Here is a 6,420-nt window from a genome sequence, read left to right as displayed (position 1 = left end):
AAAATCTTAACAGTTGCCACGCAATATTTTCATGTGTTTATTCATCTTGTAGTGTAAACAGATGTGATTGCAAAATATGTCAAAACTTTTCTTACACTATTAGAAAGCCACTGAAAAGGTAAAATATAATGTTCCATATCATGAGCTAGGTGTTAATTAAACAAGGGTGCTCACTATGCAAGAATTCAAGTAACATATTTATAACTTGCGTACTTTTAATATTTGCAGATGATACTATAAAAAAGTTTAAAGGTATAATGCTAATCTGACTTTGGTTCTTATGCTTTTTTGACTTTATGCTTCATTCTTCATGATTCTAGAACACTGGGATTTTTTTCCATTTTATGTATTTCAATGCATTGTATAGATATTTCATAATAATGATATTTAGTATGTATCAGGAAGGAAATAGGGGTAATAATTAAAACATAGCTGCCATGTTCAGAATTAAGCTTGTTTAACAGTGGAGGTTATCCAGAAAACAACAACTTTTCCCTAGTTTTTGAATCATGAACTCTCAGCAAAGGGCATAGCCATTGTTGGTATCTATGCTTATGGGTGGCTCCCAAGGATATGGATAAAGCCCTGTGCTGTGATCTGTGGCTAGGCCTGTACTTAAGGTGGGAGCAGATCTGCAGAGTCTCTGGTCACTAAATACCAAGGGCTTCCTCAATTGAGGCATCACTGTTGCTGACCAGCTGACTTAACTCTGAGCAGAAGAGAGAATGGCCATCAACCACCCCTTACCAAGATAACAAGTGGTATCTAAAATGAAGAGCTTGCTTTAAAAAAAAAAATCCTATTAAAATGCTTGGAACCAAATTTCTACAAAGCACTCGAACTGTGGGTTTTATTTCTAAGCTTTAATCTTGAGTTTATGTCTCTTTTTTTTTGCTTTATTTCTTTATAGATTGCATCTGTTATGTCTTTCTCTGCCTCTATGTTCATTCTCTAATCTCTCATTCCTGAATATCATTTCTGAATCTGAAAAAACAAGCATCAACATCTGAGTGGCACCTTTTAATAAAGTGTATATTTGCTCGCCACAAAAAGTAATATTGGGCCATAAACAACTTCTCCTGACCAACCACTAATAAAACAGAAAATATTAAGTGAAAATGTTTTATTACACATGGCATTACCACCTGCTTTTAATAGTATTAGAGTAATTACCTTAATTCTCTTGTAGAAAAAAGTCCATTAAGTTCCTCTACTGAAGGAAATACATATTTGTAATGCTCAAGTGGCAAAGTGCCCTTGTCTGAAGCAATCACACTATTCAATAAAGGGAGCTCCAAGTTCAAATGCACTGCTGCTGAACACAGAATAGCATCAGAATTCCTGGTCAGCAGGACGCCGTGCCAGACGCACTCCACAAATTGGTTGACCCGTTCTTATCCGCTGTGACCTCATGTACGTATTTCTTCAATATTAATATTGTATATTGGATCGTTCTAACACAGACCTTAACATGCTTTCCTTATCTAACCCTGGGCTATTAAAATCAACAAGTATGAGGAATCCTCCTTCTGACCCTGTTTTTCACTCCTGCCTGTTGATGTCTCCTTCCTGCCTTCCTCTTTCCTACTCAGGCCACGTCGCCACCCTCTGTTTCGCTCATTGTTTCCTTTCTCTCTTGTTTGTTCCGCTTCTGTACAATCATTTCTCTTTGCTCTGGCCCTTGCTCCTGCCTCATGTTCATTTCAGCCTCCACCTTTTTTCCCTGGCAAACCTCTTTGATTCCAGTTGACAGTTGAAGATTTTTTTCTTTTACTTTCCAGAGGTTCCTGTTGCCATAGTGACGCTTGGTGATTACAACGACCATGACTGCTTCCACTGGCACCCCGGTTGCTATAACAATGCTGGTTTCCTGAGAATTCGTGGAAACTTGTGAAGTGAATGCTAGTTTACACCTTTCTTTGTGCTACAGCTTGCCAAGAAATGCTTCTTATTTAATAGTTGTTCATAACCCTAAAACTTGAGACTATAAACTAAAGGGCAACTCTTCTTCCACGACTAAAAATCTGAGACACCAATATGTGCTCTTCCCACCCTGCAGAATTCCTCTCCTTTCCCTTTTTCTCCTTCCCCTTCCTTGCTACTTGACTAATTTTTGATATTAGAAATACACCTGCTATGGGTGTGGACATTCAGCCTAGCAATTAAACCAACAACTGGGATACCTACATCCATATCAGAGTGCCTGGGTTTAAATCCTGACTGTGCTCCAAATTCTAGGTTTCTGTAAATGGACATCCTGGCAAGTAGCTGTGATGGCTCCAGTAGTCAAGTACCTGCCACCCACATGGGAGACACCGGCTGAGTTCCCATCTCCTAGCTTCAGCCTGACTCAGCCCTGGCCATTGTAGGAATGTAGGGAGTGAACCAGAGGATGGGAGCTTGCTCTCTGTCTGTCTTTTCCTCTCTCTTTCAAATAAGTAAACAGAAAATAATTTGTAAAATCAATACCCCAGGGCTAAATTGTGTCCTCCCAAGATTCATCCGTTGAGGCCCAACCCTAGTGTGACTATTTTGGGAGATTGGGTTTTTAGGAGGTAATTTATAAGCTTACAAGAGTAGGGCCCTAATCTGATAGGATTAGGCTCTCTAAGAGGATATAGCAAGAAGGAAGCCAACTACAAGCAAGGAAAATAACCTGACCAAGAAACAAATCAACTGGTGCCTTAATCTTGGAGTTCCCAGTCCAGAACCATGAGAAAATACATTTTTATTGTTTCAACCACCCAGTGGGTGATATTTATCACTGCAGCATGAGTAACTAATATAAGCCCTAATCTATACATTTATAGCTCTTAGTAAGTCCCTTTGATTTTAGAGACATTAATTTCTAGGAGTAAGGGAGTCATAGAACACTGGTATGTACATTGTCAGCATTTTGTCTTTGGATGCTAGATGAACCAAGGTGGGAGGGAAATGATACCATTCATTGCATTTTTTTGTGGTCCTTATTGTTGTTACAGCTTTATTGGCCTCATTAGGATAGAAAGGAATGTGTAACCATTTCATCTTTAGAGATACTATAACATCCATTAAAAAAAGGGAAATATTAGTTTTATTTTGTTGCAGCTTGCAGTCTTTCACACTGGTCTTCCCACTTTTGCCACTTGAGATGCCACAACATCCAAGCCTGCTATACTACTCTCACAAGACCTTTCTAATGACACTTGTTCTATAACTCAACATGCCAGGTGAAGCTAATAACTGACCATGCACAACCAGGAAGACAAGGAAAACTTGTCTCATCTCAAAAGTGTGAAAAGTAAAACATCAAATATAGAATTTTGCTGATGAAGAGTTTGCAGATCAGTTCATTCACTGACTCCTACATTTGCTTCCGCCAGCAGTGTTGATCAAGAGAACACTAATTTATCTGAGTAGGATATGTCATCAGCATGTTGAATTAAAAAATTAGTGTCAGCATGCTCTGTTTTATTAATGCATAATTTTCTAGAAAATCTCAAAGTGGAATTCTGGGATTATTTGAGGCAATTGCAATGAAAATGAAGATATTGTTTGCAGACTAATACAAAAAGTATTTTCTAATAGAAAAGTAGTTTCTAGTTATTATAATTATTCTAATTCTTCCGTAAAGCAGTTCATTTTCTGTATTACTGTGATAGAACAAGAACCTCTGTGTTATTATTTTTAAAATAATCACAACAACTGTCTCCTATATGCTAGGTTCTTGTTAAGAAATTCACATTTATTATCTCTAATTTTCACCACAAGCTATAAACACGGAAGACAAAGAGTTCTAAAAAATAAAGTAACTTACCTAACTTGGTCACATTTTTAATATTTCGCTGATAGTTTGAGAACTAAAACTAATACCAACATCCCAAAACTTGGTCAAACAAGCATAGCAGAAATCCTATGGTTGATCCTGTATTCATTTGCATACATTCTGGGATCTCAACTGAATCAAACTAATTGAACAACTGCTACAAATGCATTTGAGTTTTACTTGCACTAGCTGGATATTAATTCCTAGCACTTATCCTCACCCCTGCCCCCTCAATTAACCAGGTAAAATGTGGCTGAAGATGAGATTTGTGAAAACTTAAGTAATTAGAGACTGCATTCAATTATTTAAGAAAATTTCAAACCTGAAAAATGCAGAAATTTTGATCTCCAAACTGCTGCTGCTCTGAGTGATTGAGTGGTGAGTGGGTGTGTGCGTTATGTGTGCATGCAGGCATGTGCTTTCATGCGCGTTTCTGTGTATAAATAGAGAGAAAACGAAGAAAGGAGCCAGAACGGGAGCAGATTGACTCAAGTGGAATCAGGACTGCTGTTGTATTTTTGCAATCTCATTAGTCATTTTATGAGTAATAGATTAGAAATTATTGTAATATGTAACAGAACCCACTTTAGCACATCTACATATTACTAATTGACATACAATATAAATAGATTACCCTTCTAAGTGCTGTGATTTGGCGTACACTTTGATTCCTGGGAAGCCCAAGGCAGAAATGATTTCATCTAAAACCTGGACTCCTCAGACCAAACCTTTCATGTTCCTTAAAGGGAAAAATTCCATCAATAAAATGTTCTTCAAAGCACCATCTTCTCTTTGAAACACTTAGATCATACTGAGCTTCTCCACAGAAGCATGAGGATTCTCGTATTTCTAAGAGACGCTCTCAGCAAAAGAATTGGAGAGACTGGAATTTTAGGAATAGCACAGAGGAGGGCCAGACTGACCCAGTGGGCATCAAGACAAAGACTTGTAGACAGCTGCACTATTTAATGTCTGCCCAGCTACTCCCCTCAAAAGCAAGGTGAAGGGGTCTTTCTAGTGAATAAGTCTTAGGTCACCCAGGGCGTATCCCTCAGGTTAATGTTCAGAAAACAAAACCAGGGTTAGGTGCTTGGTGCTGAGTTTAGGAGTCTATTTGGGATGACTGCATTCTGTATCCCAGTGCCTGGTTTAAGTCCTGGCTCCAATTATGATCCAGCTTTCTGCTAATATGCATCCCAGGAGGCAGAAGACACTAGCTCAGGTACTTGGGTCCCTGCCAGCTATGTGGGAGACCAGTTGGAATTCCTGGCGCTTAGCTTTGACCTGGCATAACCATTACCATTGTGGCAGATGGAAGATTTGCTCTCTTTCTCTCTCTCTCTCTCTCCCTCTCTCTCTCTCTCCCCCCCATCCCCTCCTGTCTATGCCTTTCAAACAAAATGGAAAACAATTTAGAATACAAGACCATATGGTATGAGAGGCAATGACCTTCCTTGAATGATCCTAGATTTTAGCAAATTGGCATGTGGTGTGGATATGGGTGACGCAAGAAAGGGACCAGGTGAGGATGGAATTCAAAGACCAGCCTTCACACCACAGCTTTCTCACTGTAACACATTCAAGGGTCAAATGGGCTTCTGCTTCCTTGATTCTAGGATCCTGATGGATACAGATCTTGTTCCTTAACTTATTTGCACCCTTCTTGCAAAGAATATTTAAGTTGACTGAGATGTAGAAAAAATAAAGTCATTTGGTGAAGTAATTGGATTAAAAGGAAAATGTGCTAGAACAAAACTAGAAATTCAATATGAACAGGAGGAAAATTTAGTTCTGACCCTCCCGGTAGATGAACTCAAGAGGAAAAGTGTACAATTCATTGTGTGCCAAGTCCTGTATGCGGCAGTGGTGGTGGTCAGGGTGTAGGTGGGGGTGGGGTGGTTTGTTCAAGACAGTTGTTCCTAAAGAGCTGAGGTGAGACATATCCTTTCATGGTTTCTTACAAAGGAGAGATGTGTGATGCTCTCTAGTACTTTTTAACTAAGATATATGAAAGAAGAGGCCCTTGTTAAAACACAGAATTATATGTTAACACATAGGGGCAGAATCCAGAGCCCCAGCCCCAAGGCTGTGAATCTGTAGCTTGGCCTCTGTGCATCTGACACGAGTTTCAGTGCTCCAGATGTAGTTCAGTCCATGAGTACGCTTTGGGGAGCAGCCCCTGCAATAAAGATGTTGATGCTTTCAAAGGTTCTGTTCATTTTCTTTCGAGCATTCTTCAGTGGAAGCAGGTGGCATAATAAAAAAGCATAAATACATGAAAGTAATTGTATGTGGACCAAAAGGATATAATCTGGGTATATACAATTCTGTGAGGTTCATAGCTGATCCTATGATAAAATTTACACATCAGGGGCCCACGCTGTGCACAGTAGGTTAATCCTCCGCCTGCGGTGCCGGCATCCCATATGGGCGCTGGTTCTAGTCCCAGCTGCTCCTCTTCCAGGCCAGCTCTCTGCTGTGGCCCGGGAGTGCAGTGGAGGATGGCCAAAGTGCTTGGGCCCCTGCACCCGCATGGGAGACCCGGAAGAAGCACCTGGATCCTGGCTTAGGATCGGCGCAGCTCCAGTTGGCCATTGTGGCCTTTTGGGGAGTGA

This window comes from Oryctolagus cuniculus, chromosome 4 (assembly GCF_964237555.1).
Source record: "Oryctolagus cuniculus chromosome 4, mOryCun1.1, whole genome shotgun sequence".
Lineage (NCBI taxonomy): Eukaryota > Metazoa > Chordata > Mammalia > Lagomorpha > Leporidae > Oryctolagus > Oryctolagus cuniculus.
This window is presented reverse-complemented; position numbering follows the sequence as displayed.